Genomic DNA, 13,761 nt, shown 5'->3' with positions numbered 1-13,761 from the left:
GTGCCAGAGGCAGAGAGCGATTCATCTTCTCTTGTTTTCATTTTCAATTCATGAGCATTCAGCTACTAAGTTTGTTGACCTCGGAGATTTATTTTCCACCAACTCGACAAAATTTTATTTGTGAAACCGTTAGGGTAAAAAATAATAGTCTCCTAAAGATGTTCCGGTATCAGGGAGTGACTGTCGTAAGGATTCCAAGACTATTTAATGTGAATTTGCACTTGTGTTTTGTCTGGTTGGGTTTGGTTTTCTGTGGTGGTAAGGATCAAAGTCTGAGCTTTGTAGTAGGGCTTTTGTAGTAGGCAACTGCTGTACCATTGATCTGTTTCAGCCTCTATTTAATGAGGGTTTTTGAAAGGTCAGATACCATAGTGAATCTAGTTGATTTAAGAAAACAAGAAATATGGTAAGACTCTATATGTCATATGAATACACTAAAGTCGGCCATATGTTGGACTTAAATTGCCTGCTTTATGATGAATCTCATAGGTGTCTGGAGACAGCTTTCTCTTTTAAATTTTTGATGAGCCCTATCCAGATTCTCCTGTGAGTTTGGTCTTGAAGCAATCCTATGGAGGTGCAAAGTCCTATTTCTAGAGATCTCTACTTGCCGTGATAATGCAATTCTGTGCGAAGAATCCCAATGTTGATGAAATCTAGTCTACTCAGTTTATACACAAAAAGGCCAAGAACTTGTACTATATCATATTTTCATCACCACACAATTACATAATAATGTTAGAATTAAAATTCACACCTAATATTGTACAAGGAATGTTACCTTCCAGTCTGGAAATAAATGGAAAAACACCAAATTCTGAGATTTGGTACCCTTCAGGGTCTTCAAACAATGTTGTTTGAGATTCAGGATTGCTCTTCTTCCCGCTGGCAATAAGTTTTGCTTCTAACTAGATCAATCCATCAATCAAACTATAGGACCAAAGACGCATTGTTTTGTCAGTATTTTCTCTCATTCTGAACAACAACTGACATGTGGACTACAAAAACTGAGCCAGTAAATTCCATACCTCCCAACTCCAGTTTCCTCTTCTTGACAACACATCCTGGCATTCAAGAAAGCCATATACACGTGTCACAGAACACTTTGGTTTAAAACAACCTTATGGAGTGACCAAGTTTTGAATTGAGAAAATGTGCATGTTGTATGTTGTGTATGCTCGTATGTTAGCTAGGGTATAAGACTATTCTTTCAATCTTGCAACTGCAATTAGTCTCTGTCTCTCTTAAATATACAAGGTAATTTTTTTCTTCATGCTTTCTTGTGAATAGGAATTAAGCATCTGCTGTCATTTCTTTGAGACTCTTTTTTCTTGTTATTATTATTTGAATGAAACTTCTTTTTTCCTTTTACTTTTCTTTTTTTTTGGATATTTTTTATTTACATTTCAAGCGTTATTCCCTTTCCCGGTTTCTGGTGCATAAGTCCCCTATCCTATCCTCCTCCCCTTCTTCTATTAGGGTGTTCCCCTCTGCAACTACTCCCATTCAAACCCACTGTTACATTTCCCTGCACTGGGGGGTCCAGCCTTGGCAGGACCAAGGGCTTCTCCTCCCATTGGTGCCCAACAAGGTCACCCTCTGCTACATATGCAGCTGGAACCATGGGTCAGTCCATGTATAGACTTTGGGTAGTGGTTTAGTCCCTCCAAGCTCTGGTTGGTTGATATTGTTGTTCTTATGGGGTTGCAAACCCCTTCAGCTCCTTCAATCCTTTCTCTAACTCCTCCAGTGGAGACCCCATTCTCAGTTCAATAGTTTGCTGCTAGCATTCGTCTCTGTATTTGTCATGCTATGGCTGAGCCTCTCAGGAGACAGCTATATCAGGTTCCTGTCAGCATGCACTTCTTGGCTTCATCAATATTATCTAGTTTTGGTGGGCTGTACACCCAGGTGGGGCAAGTGGTGAATGGCCTTCCTTCAGTCTATGCCCCAAACTTTGTCTCCATATCCCTTCCTATAAATACTTTTGTTCCCCCTTTTAAGAAGGGCTGAAGCATCCACATTTTGGTCGCCCTTCTTACTTTTCATGTGGTCTCTCGATTTTTATCTTGGGTAATTTGACTTTTTGGGGTAACATCCACTTATCAGTGAGTGTATACCATGTGACTGGGTTACCTCACTCAGGATGACATTTTCTAGTTCCATCCAGTTACCTATGAATTTCATGAAGTCATTGTTTTTGATAGCTGAGCAGTATTCCATTGTGTAGATGTACCCCATTTTCTGTATCCATTCCTCTGTTGAAGGGCATCTGGGTCCTTTCCAGCTTCTGGCTATTATAAATAAGGCTGCTGTGAACACAGTGGAGCATGTGTCTTTGTTATATGTTGGAGCATCTTTTGGGTATATACCCAGGAGAGGTATAGCTGGGTCCTCAGGTAGTTCAATGTCTAACTTTCTGAGGAAACTCCAGACTGATTTCCAGAGTGGTTGTACCAGTTTGCAGTCCCATCAACAATGGAGGAGTGTTCCTCTTTCTCTACATCCTCACCAGCATCTGTTGCCACCTGAGTTTTTTATCTTAGCCCTTCTGACTGGTGTGAGATGGAATCTCAGGGTTGCTTTGATTTGCATTTCCCTGATGACTAAGGATGTTGAACATTTCTTTAGGTGCTTCTCAGCCATTCGATATTCCTCAGCTGAGAATTCTTTATTTAGCTCGGTACTCCATTTTTAATAGGGTTATTTGACTCTCTGGAGTCTAACTTCTTGAGTTGTTTGTAAATTTTGGATATTAGTGCTCTATCGGATACAGGATTGATAAAGATCTTTCCCCAATCTGTTGGTTGCTGTTTTGCCCTAGTGACAGTGTTCTTTGCTTTACAGAAGCTTTGCAGTTTTATGAGGTCCCATTTGTCGATTCTTGATCTTAGAGCATAAGCCATTGGTGTTTTGTTCAAGAAATTTTCCCCAGTGCCCATGTGTTCAAGGTTCTTCCCCAACTTTTCTTCTATTAGTTTGAGTTTATCTGCTTGTATGTGGAGGTCCTTGATCCATTTGGACTTAAGCTTTGTACAGGGTGATAAGCATGGATCGATCTGCATTCTTCTACATACTGACCTCCAGCTGAACCAGCACCATTTGTTGAAAATGCTATCTTTTTTCCATTGTATAGTTTTAGCACCTTTGTCAAAGACCAAGTGTGTGGATTCATTTCTAGGTATTCAATTCTATTCCACTGATCTACCTGCCTGTCTCTGTACCAATACCATATAGTTTTTATCATAATTGTTCTGTCATACTGTTTGAGGACAGGGATTGATTCCCCGGGAAGTTCTTTTATTGTTGAGTATAGTTTTCGGTATCCTGGGCTTTTTTGTTATTCCAAATGAATTTGCAAATTGCTCTTTCTAAATTCTTTGAAGAATAGAGTTGGAATTTTGATTGGGATTTCATTGAATCTGTAGACTTCTTTTGGCTAAACGGCAATTTTTACTATATTAATCCTGCCAATCCATGAGCATGGGAGATTTTTCCATCTTCTGAGGTCTTCTTCAATTTCTTTCTTCAGAGACTTGAAATTCTTGTCAAACAGAACTTTCACTTGCTTGGTTAGAGTCACACTGAGGTATTTTATGTTATTTGTGACTATTGTGAAGGGTGTCATTTCCCTAATTTCTTCTTCAGCCTATTTATCCTTTGAGTAGAAGAAGGCTACTGATTTATTTGAGTTAATTTTATACCCAACCACTTTGCTGAAGTTGTTTATCAGACTGCTCTCTGGTGGAATGCTTGGAGTCACTTAAGTATAACACCATATCTTCTGCAAATAGTGATATTTTGACATCTTCCTTTCCAATTTGTATCCCATTGACCTCCTTATGTTGTCTGATTGCTCTGGCTAGGACTTCAAGTACTACATTGAATAAGTAGGGAGAGAGTGGGCAGCCTTGTCTCATCCCTGATTTTAGTGGGATTACTTTAAGTTTCTCTCCATTTAGTTTAATGTTGGCTACTGATTTGTTGTATATTGCTTTTACTGTGTTTAGATATGGGCCTTGAATTCATGATCTTCCAGGACTTTGATCATGAAGGGGTGTTGAATTTTGTCAAATGATTTCTCAGCATCTAATGAAATAATCATGTGTTTTTTTTAATTTGAGTTTGTTTACATAGTGGATTACATTGATGGGTTTTTTGTATATTTTGCCATCTCTGCATCCCTGGGATGAAGCTTACTTGATCATGATGAATGATCATTGTGATGTGTTCTTGGGTTCTGTTTGTGAGAATTTTATTGAGTATTTTTGCATCAATATTCATGAGAGAAATTAGTCTGAAGTTCTCTTCCTCTGTTGGGTCTTTGTGTGATTTAGGTGTCAGCATAATTGTGGCATAATAGAAGGAATTGGGTAGTAGTCCTGTTTCTATTTTGTGGAATCGTTTGGACAGTATTGGAATGAGGTCTTCTATGGAAGGTTTGATAGAATTCTGTATTAAACATATCTGGTCCTGGGATCTTTTGGGTTGGGAGACTTTTAATAATTGCTTCTATTTCTTTAGGACTTATGGGGTTGTTTAAATGGTTTATCTGAACCTTATTTAACTTCGGTACCTGGAATTTATCTAGAAAATTGTCCATTTCATCCAGATTTTCCAGTTTAGTTGTATATAGGCTTTTGTAGTAGGATCTGATGATTTTTTTGAATTTTCTCAGATTCTGTTGTTATGTCTCCCTTTTCATTTCTGATTTCTTAATTTGGATACTGTCTCTGGGCCCTCTCGTTAGTGTGGCCAAATGTTTATATATCTTGTTGATTTTTTTTTAAAAAAAAAAAACAGCTCCTGATTTTGTTGATTCTTTGTGTAGACTTTTTCTTTCTACTTGGTTGATTTCAGCCCTGAGCTTGATTATTTCCTGACTTCTACTCCTCTTGGGTGTATTTGCTTATTTTTGTACTATAGTTTTTAGATGTGCTGTCAAGCTGCAAATGTATTTTCTCTCCTGTTTCTTTTTGGAGGCACTCAGGGCTATGAGTTTTGCTATTAGCACAGCTTTCATTGTGTCCCATAAGTTTGGATATGTTGTGCCTTCATTTTCATTAAATTCTAAGAAGTCTTTAATTTATTTCTTTATTTCTTCCTTGACCAAGTTATCATTGAGTAGAGCCTTGTTCAACTTCCATGTATATGTCGGCTTTCTTTCATTTTTGTTGTTATTGAAGACTAGCCTTAGTCTGTGGTGATCTGAGAGGATGCATGAGATTATTTTTATCTTCCTGTATCTGTTGAGGCCTGTTTTGTGGCCAATTATATAGTCAACTTTGGAGAAGGTACCATGAGGTGCTGAAAAGAAGGTACATCCTTTTGCTTTAGGATGAAATATTCTATAAATATCCATTAAGTCTATTTCGTTCACAACTTCTGTTAGTTTCTCTATGTCTCTGTTTAATTTCTGTTTCCATGATCTGTCTGTTGATGAGAGTGGGGTGTTGAAATCTCCTACTATTTTGTGAGGTGCAATGTGTGATTTAAGCTTTAGTAAGGTTTCTTTTATAAATGTAGGTCCCCTTGCATTTGGAGCATAGATATTTAGGATTGAGAGTTCATCTTGGTGGATTTTTCCTTTGATGAATATGAAGTGTCCTTCCTTATCTTTTTTGATGACTTTTGGTTGAAAGTCAATTTTATTTGATATTAGAATGGCTACTCCATCTTGTTTCTTCAGAACATTTGCTTGGAAAGTTGTTTTCCAGCCTTTTACTCTGAGGTAGTGTCTGTCTTTTTCGCTGAGGTGTGTTTCCTGTATGCAGTAAAATGTTGGGTCCTCTTTACATAATCAGTCTGTTAGTTTATGTCAGTCTGTTAGTCTATGTCTTTTTATTGGGGAATTGAGTCCATTGGTGTTGAGAGATATTAAGGAATAGTGAGTGTTGCTTCCTGTTGTTAGAGGTGGAAATATGTTTGTGTGACAATGTTCTTTTCTTTGCAAGGAGATTACTTTCTTGCTTTTTCTAGGGTGTAGTTTCCCTCCTTGTGTTGGAATTTTCCATCTATTATCCTTTATACAGCTAGATTTGTAGAAAGATAATGTATAAATTTGGTTTTGTCATGGAATATCTTGGTTTCTCCATCTATGGTAATTGAGAATTTTGCTGGATATAGAAGCCTGGGTTGGCATTTGTGTTCTCTTAGGGTCTGTTTGATATCTGCCCAGGATCTTCTGGCTTTCATAGTCTCTGATGAGAAGTCTCTGGTGTGATTCTGATAGGTCTGCCTTTATATGTTACCTTTGTCCCTTACTGCTTTTAATATTCTTTCTTTGTTTTGTGCATTTGGTGTTTTGACTATTACGTAACATGAGGAATTTCTTTTCTGGTCCAATCTATTTGTTCTTGTATATTTTAGGCATCTCTTTCTTTAGGTTAGGTAAGTTTTCTTCTATAACTTTGTTGAAGATATTTACTGGCCCTTTAAGTTGGGAGTCTTCACTCTCTTCTCTACCTATTATCCTTAGGTTTGATCTTCTCATTGTGTCTCGGATTTCCTGGATATTTTAGGTTAGGAGCTTTTTCCATTTTACATTATCTTTGACAGTTGTGTCGATGTTTTCTATGGAATCTTCTGCTCCTGAGATTCTCTCTTCTATCTCTTGTATTCTGTTGGTGATGCTTGTATCTACGGCTCCTTGTCTTTTCCTTTACAGTATCTTTGATGGTTGTGTTGATGTTTTCTATGGTGTCTTCTGCCCCTAAGATTCTCTCTTCTATCTCTTGTATTCTGTTGGTGATGCTTGCATCTATGACTCCTGATCTCTTTCCTAGGTTTTCTAGCTCCAGGGTTGTCTCCCTTTGTGATTTCTTTATTGTTTCTATTTCCATTTTTAAATCCTGGATGGTTTTGTTCAATTCCTTCACCCATTTTTTGTTTTTTCCTGTAATTCTTTAAGGGAGTTTTGTGTTTCCTGTTTAAAGGTTTCTACTTGTTTACCTGTGTTGTCCTGTATTTCTTTAAGGGAGTCATTTATGTCCTTCTTAAAGTCCTCTATCATCATCATGAGATGTGATTTTAAATCCAAATCTTGCTTTTCCAGTGTGTTTGGATATCCAGTATTTGTTTTGGTGGGAGAACTGGACTTTGATGATGCCAAGTAGTCTTGGTTTCTGTTACTTAAGTTCCCGCCCTTGCCTCTTACCATTAGGTTGTCTCTGGTCTTAGCTTGTTATTCTGTCTCTGACAGTGGCTTGGCCCTCCTGTAGGCCTGTGTTTCAGTACTCCTGTAGATCTGTTTTGTTTCAGCCGGATCTGGGAGCAGAGAGTTGCTCCTGGGTTTGTGTAACCTGAAGTCTCCAGAAGGATTGCTTGGCATGGAAGAGTTGTTCTTACCTCTGCTAACAGGTGTGTAGGTGCTCCCTAGCAAGTGGCTTTCATCTCTCCATGCAGGCAGAAACCGGAAGGGTCCTGTCACCGACTGCTCCTATATTCCTGTATTGAGAGGTCACTAGGCAGGTTTCTCTTGGGTCAGGAATGTGAGTAGAAGTGGGTATCTCCCCTGAGGTCTTAGGATTGTCTGCACTTCTGAGGGTCAAGCTCTCTCCACCACGTGGTTTGGGTCTTTGAGACTTTCATAGGAGCTATAAGTTTCCTCTATAGACAAGATGACAGTGATGAAAGTCAGGATGTCAGGATAAGAGATAGTTGGTAGTAGCATTGTTCTGTTAAAATATATATATATATTATAAGACTAAAAATATATCTATTTTATAATATATATATACATATATATACATATATATATATATATATATATATATAGAGAGAGAGAGAGAGAGAGAAATATATTCTGTGTGGGGATGTAAGGGCATTAGAAAGCTCAGTTGCCTGTTTTAATGCAACAATGGAAAATTCCATTTTATGTAGCATCTGAGGATACAGAAAGATGTTACATTTTCTTTATGTCCTCGGTGTTTGGGGTAATTGAGTTTCCTTCTACCATTAGTAGTTGCTAATAACAAATCATTTGTGGAGGAAATAAGAATGAGGGGCTCTATGTTCCACCTTTGTCTCCAGGGAGCAACCCCATTTTGTCAGAAAGTAGTGGCAAGATGGCTTGTTTGCCTCTGCTGGACGTCAGTGCCAGATGCCACACCGTTAACTCCCCACTGGTCTCCTGTTTACACTTCCATCTGTGTCCCTGAGACTAAGTAGCTTATAGTTCCTATCATTCTAGATACTTCTTTGCTCTCAAAGAGAATAAACAAAATGATACACTCAAACATCAAGACATCAAAGACTTGAGAAGAGAGAGCATTATCATCACTGTCGGTCTCCCCTCTGAAGGAATGGAATGTTTGATGGTCAGTACTGGCTATCCACTTGGTAGGACCCAGAATCCCCTAGAAGACAAGATTCTGGGCATATTTGTGAGGGCGTATCTAGATTGGGATCATTAAGAAGAAAAGACTCATCCAGAATGTGAGCAGCACCATTCCAGGATCTGGAGTCCTAGACTGCTTTAAGCTCCTACCCTCATGACTTCCCACTATGATGGATGGCACCCTTAAATTGTGAGCCAAAATAAACCCTTCATCGTTTTCTTGTCTGGCATTCTGTCATATAGGAAACATAACAAATACAGAATGCAAATGAGAAAATGTAATAAATATTGACCCCCAAAACAAGTTCACACTCTGAACACAAAATACGTCCATCAGCTTCCATCACTTGAAGTAGTGACTGACTACTTGAAGTGATTTGAGGGCAAACAGTTCCATGAGTTTAGTCCAGGGTTGCTTGGCTGTTGCTCCTGGGCTTGTACTGAGGCAGAATGTATTGCAAAGAGAACATTGTAGAGTAAGCCCTGCTCACTTCATGGTGACCATGAATCAGAAATCAAGACAGGAAAGGGGAGAGCAGGTACAACTTAGACCTTTCAAAAAACAGAAACAATTGCCTACTTCTTCAAAAGAGGAACACAGCCTAACCACTCATTAAGGCAGAGCCTTCGTGCTCCAATCAACTTCCAAGTGGCCAAGTGCCCTACCTCAAACCAAGGCTGCTCCTAGGGCCAAACCCTCAACACAAGAGCTCTCCAGGATCATTTTAGATTCAAACTATAGCACAAGACTTTCAAACACTACAAAGAGATACGATTTATAAGTTATACACGAAGCAAGAAAATGGCTATTAAAGGAAGTCAATGAGCTGTGAGTATAGTTCACTGACAACTGCCTGTTTACCATGCGTAAAGCTTCAAGTTTAATCCCTAGCATTGCAAGAAAGAAAAACAGACCTAATGATCATTAATGCTGACTTCTTGTTCTTTATTTGGTTTCTGTTTGTCTTTAGGGTTTTTTATTTGTTTGTTTGTTTGTTTGTTTTTTGGAAGAGTTGATTGGTTGGTTGGTTTTATTGCTGTTGTGTTTTTTGTGGGTTTTTTGGTTTGAGGGGGTTGTTTGGGTTTGTTTTTTGTGTTTGTTTTTGCTTTGAGATTCAAGTCTCATCTAGGGCAGGCTGCTCTCAGGCACAGACATAGGCGCCGATGGTCTTGAATTCTTACTCATCCTCCTTGATGCTCTCAGTGTTGGGACTGCAGGTAGCACCTTGCTGGGCTTTTGAAACTGATATGTTTGTTCTGTGTTCATCTCAAGTATTTCCATACATTCCCTTTATTTTTTCATGAAAACCTTAGACAAAATATAATTTTTAAATTTATGAAAACATGAGACTGATTATTAGACTAGACTACATGCATATAAAAGTCATTAAAGCAATTTTTGGCATATTACCCATTTGTGACGTAGGATTACAGAGCCACGGGATCTGGAACAATGCTAACATGTACTAAATGTGTAATAAATGATGTATTTCTCATTATATAACTTATCAGTTCAAATTCAAATATGTACCTGGTTCACTTATTAATGCACTAAATCAAATGTACATGCTTTCCCATGTATAAATAATTTCAGGAACTTAGGAGGAAAAAGAGTCTACTGATTCCCTGATGCTGAATCCATAATACTGGATCAACGTAATACTGAGCACACACTGAGGAATCTGACTAGTGCTCTCTTCTAGACTCTCAAATCTACTGGTTGTAGACACCCAAAATTCATATGAAACCTAATCCTTACTGAAATGGTAGCAGGGAACTGATTCAATAATGATTAGATCTAGCATGAGGATTCTAAAATGATAACATTAGTACCCCTATCATGAACCCATGGAAGTTCTTGAATTCTCACTACATGAAGGTACAGCTAGAAGCCTTCTGTGAACCAGAAAGGAGATCTTCACAAAACACTGAATCTGCCCATGACTGTTCTTGAACTTTCAGGAATCAAGACTATGAGAAATACATGTCTTTTGAGGCTTGTAAGCTACCCTGTCCTTGAAATTTGTCACAGTATCCTATACAAACCAAGGTAGTTACTAAACACTCCACCCAACCTCGGCTTTCTGTTCATTTAGCCTTTAAAGTAAAAGTAAGGCCTATGAGAGAGAGGATGCTCTACCTCCTTGCATTTGAAGCCCTTTCAATATTCTCCTTGCATCTCAATCACAGCCCCTTCCCTCCTCCACTCCAAATCCCACCCTCATAGATCCCTCTCCCATTACACTCTCCCATTCTTAGAGAAAGAGAAGCCCACCCAGAGTTAACAACCTGCCTTGGCACATCAAGTCACAGCAGGACTAGACACATCCTCTCCCACTGAGGCCAGACAAGGCAGCCCAGGTAGGGGAAGGGGATTCAAAGGTAGGCAACAGAGCAGATACATCCCTCTCTCCAACAGACTCTGAATTATTAAGAAAAGTGAGGTGACCTGAATTGGGTAAGCACAAGGGTCTTGGGAAGGGGAAGTGGAGGAACATTGTCAAGATATATCATATATATATATATGAAATATTCAAAGAATAGATAACAATATGATTTTTAAATATATTATCAGGTCAAGGGGTATGCAGAAAATGTTTGGTCAAATTAAGTACCATGCATCAGAGACACAAAGACATATTATGTTCTTGAGAATAAAAAGGAACATGTTAAGATAAATGAACGCATGCCCCAAATTTATGCATTGGAGTTAGCAGACAATAAAGGTCAGGCAGAGAAAAAGAGTAATGTAACTGCACAATAATGATCTGTGACCTTTCAGCAAAAGGCCTTAGACTGTTTTTGAGCTGTTCTTTTACCGGCTTTCCAATAATTATTTAATGCAATGCTTAGAGCACTAACTGTGAAGTCTGGCCCTTGGATTAAAATAGAATTGCTGTCACTCACTGGCAAACATCTTAATCTGTTCTTCCAGCTCCTCATCTGCATAATGAAAATATGAAATGAACACCTAGCACAAAGTTGCCATCAAAGTTAGGTAGCATAGTGCATGTAAAGAATGCGGAAACATACCCAGTACACAAGATGGATTCCATAAGTTAATAATATTGAAGATATTCATTAAGTTGAGAACCTTACATGACAAAAATCTTCCCAAGATATCCTTCATGGATCTCAGTTCCTCCAAGACACTTCTCTTCCCAACTTGATGTGTTTTTGGTAAGGGAACTCCATTTTTCACATTGGGACAATGACAATATGCTCTAAACCATTATCTCAGAGTAAATAAACATGGTATTCCAGGACAGACACAAATTAGAATGATTTTTTGTTCCTGAAACTTTTTTAACATTATTTTTCAGTTGTTTTTTTTTCAAAATATCTATTTTCCAGCCGCATTTTGGGAAGATTCTTTTTAGCTATGAACTTTCTAACTATACATTTGCTAGTCAAAGTATATTTCCACTACTCTTAGCTGAGTAAAGCTGACTTATCCATGGAGAAAAGATCAGGATTCTATTTGGGAAATTGTTCTCTTGGGCTGTTAAGCTGTATCCAATTTCCAGGGTGCCTGGTGCTTTCTTCTTTAGGGTTGAAGGATTCCATCTTGCTTCATTCATCAACCACAAAACAGTCCGGCCTGGCAGTACCGCAAAGTCGCAGTTCTAATGATAATACAGGCAACTCTGACTAAGTCGAGTCAGCAACTTAACAATAAACTCTTTTGACAATGAACATGAAAGACTTGAAAAGCAACTAATAAAACAAAAGAATAGAAGTGAAACCTTCAATGTTTACCATTTTATATTTCTGAATAAAATGGACTTTTATTATCTGCAGACAATTCCCCTCTCACAGACACATGTTTTTCTATTCTTTCCTTGTCTTAATTAGTTACTAAGTATTATTAATGCTAAAAATCATTGAAACATCAATGCCCAATGTAAAAGTTAAAAGGATGTCAGTTTATTTTTAGCTTCCATTGCAAATTAATCTAGGCATGATGGAGTAGAATGATTTAATATTCATTATATCCTGGGCAGCCATTTTTTATAAATGTCTTTGTAGCTTCCACATAGCCTTCCCTTGGTGACTCTTTCTGCTCTTGTTACAGTGCCAAAATTACATTCTTAGAATATGTAGGCTTATTCATAGGTTGGAATTTCACATTCTTCAAACTTTCTTATGCATTTTGGTCTCCTCTACTTAAAACAAAGCAAAAAACGGCCCTATCAAAAATCCATCTAAGATATTCCTGTGTTGTTTCATTCAGTAGCAATTTCTCTTTCCTCTAAACTCCCAGCAAATGTTCTCTGCGCTCCTCGTTGCATTTTGGCTGCTATCTGTTACCTGCATTGAGTTTAGGCCTCATCTCTCTTCTTTCCAAGAAAAGTCATTAACTTTGCACCATTGTGCACAGCTGCTGAGTATCACCTTAGCCTCCCCTGGATAGGCTCCTCATCTAAGCTAACACAGACACCCCACAGCACTATGCACCTCTGTGGGATTAATGAGCAGATTAACATGTGCAAAGTCAAGGTTTTCCAAATAAAAAACAAAACTATCCTGTCATTTATTATACTGATGTCGGTTGGTGTTATTAGCTTCAAGGGGACCTACGAGAAATGTTATAGTTTAGTGAGGGCCCTTCCTAGTTAGTTTCCTGGCATACAGTAGGGCTATTCCTATATCCTCCACAGAACTTATTCCTAAGTTTTTAAACAAAATCTACCCATGCACAATGGTTTTGGTTAATGAAAACTTACTTTTGAAGATTGGGGTTTTTTTCCACTTATTTGTGTATGCGTGTCTTTGTGTATATTGGTTGTATATAGAAGGGTCTACATAGAGACCACAAGGGGGCCCTCGAGCTGAAATTATAAACTATTGTGAACCTGTCAATATGAGTGCTGAGAAACAAACTCAGGTCCTCTGGAAGAGCATTAAGTGCCCTTAACTGCTGAGCCACTACAACTCCATGACTAGTTTCCTAATAAACTATTACTGACTGGGGGAGAATGGCATCCACATGGTTAAAAATATTAGGCCTACACTGAGTTGAAGGAAACAGGTTAAGTATTCCCTTGACTTATAATGGATATAGTGGAATAAACATTGGCTTTTAGAATCAAGCAGACCTACTTTCAAACATTAGTTTTGGAGGCTACTGACTATTATCTTGGCAGTTTAATCACTCAAGATTCAAATCTCTTTAGGTAATAAGTGCTTTGTCATGTATCCATATGTGGGGAATACATGGGGCACACAAAGGAACTTGGAATACCCTAAGCTTTATTATTATTAGAATCCCAGAGCGATTTTACTGAACTGTGGTGTCACAAGATAGTCAAAATTTATTTCTTGGACATAATTTACATTGTGGGGTAAAATATGCTACTATTAAGGATCAGTGCTTGCTGGCAATATAGAAAGTCCTGGATAAATGTTAGAAGTTGCTGTTG

General features: G+C 38.2%; 1 protein-coding gene across 3 annotated transcripts in view; it reads left to right on the top strand.

Annotated features, from left to right (window-relative positions):
* Grin3a (glutamate ionotropic receptor NMDA type subunit 3A) overlaps window positions 1-13,761 on the top strand; it is a 199,548-nt gene that overhangs the window by 137,996 nt on the left and 47,791 nt on the right.

Source organism: Rattus norvegicus, chromosome 5 (genome assembly GCF_036323735.1).
Source record: "Rattus norvegicus strain BN/NHsdMcwi chromosome 5, GRCr8, whole genome shotgun sequence".
In the NCBI taxonomy this organism is placed as follows: Eukaryota; Metazoa; Chordata; class Mammalia; order Rodentia; family Muridae; genus Rattus; species Rattus norvegicus.
The sequence above is the reverse complement of the archived record's forward strand: the minus strand, read 5'-3'. Positions and strand labels throughout refer to the sequence as shown.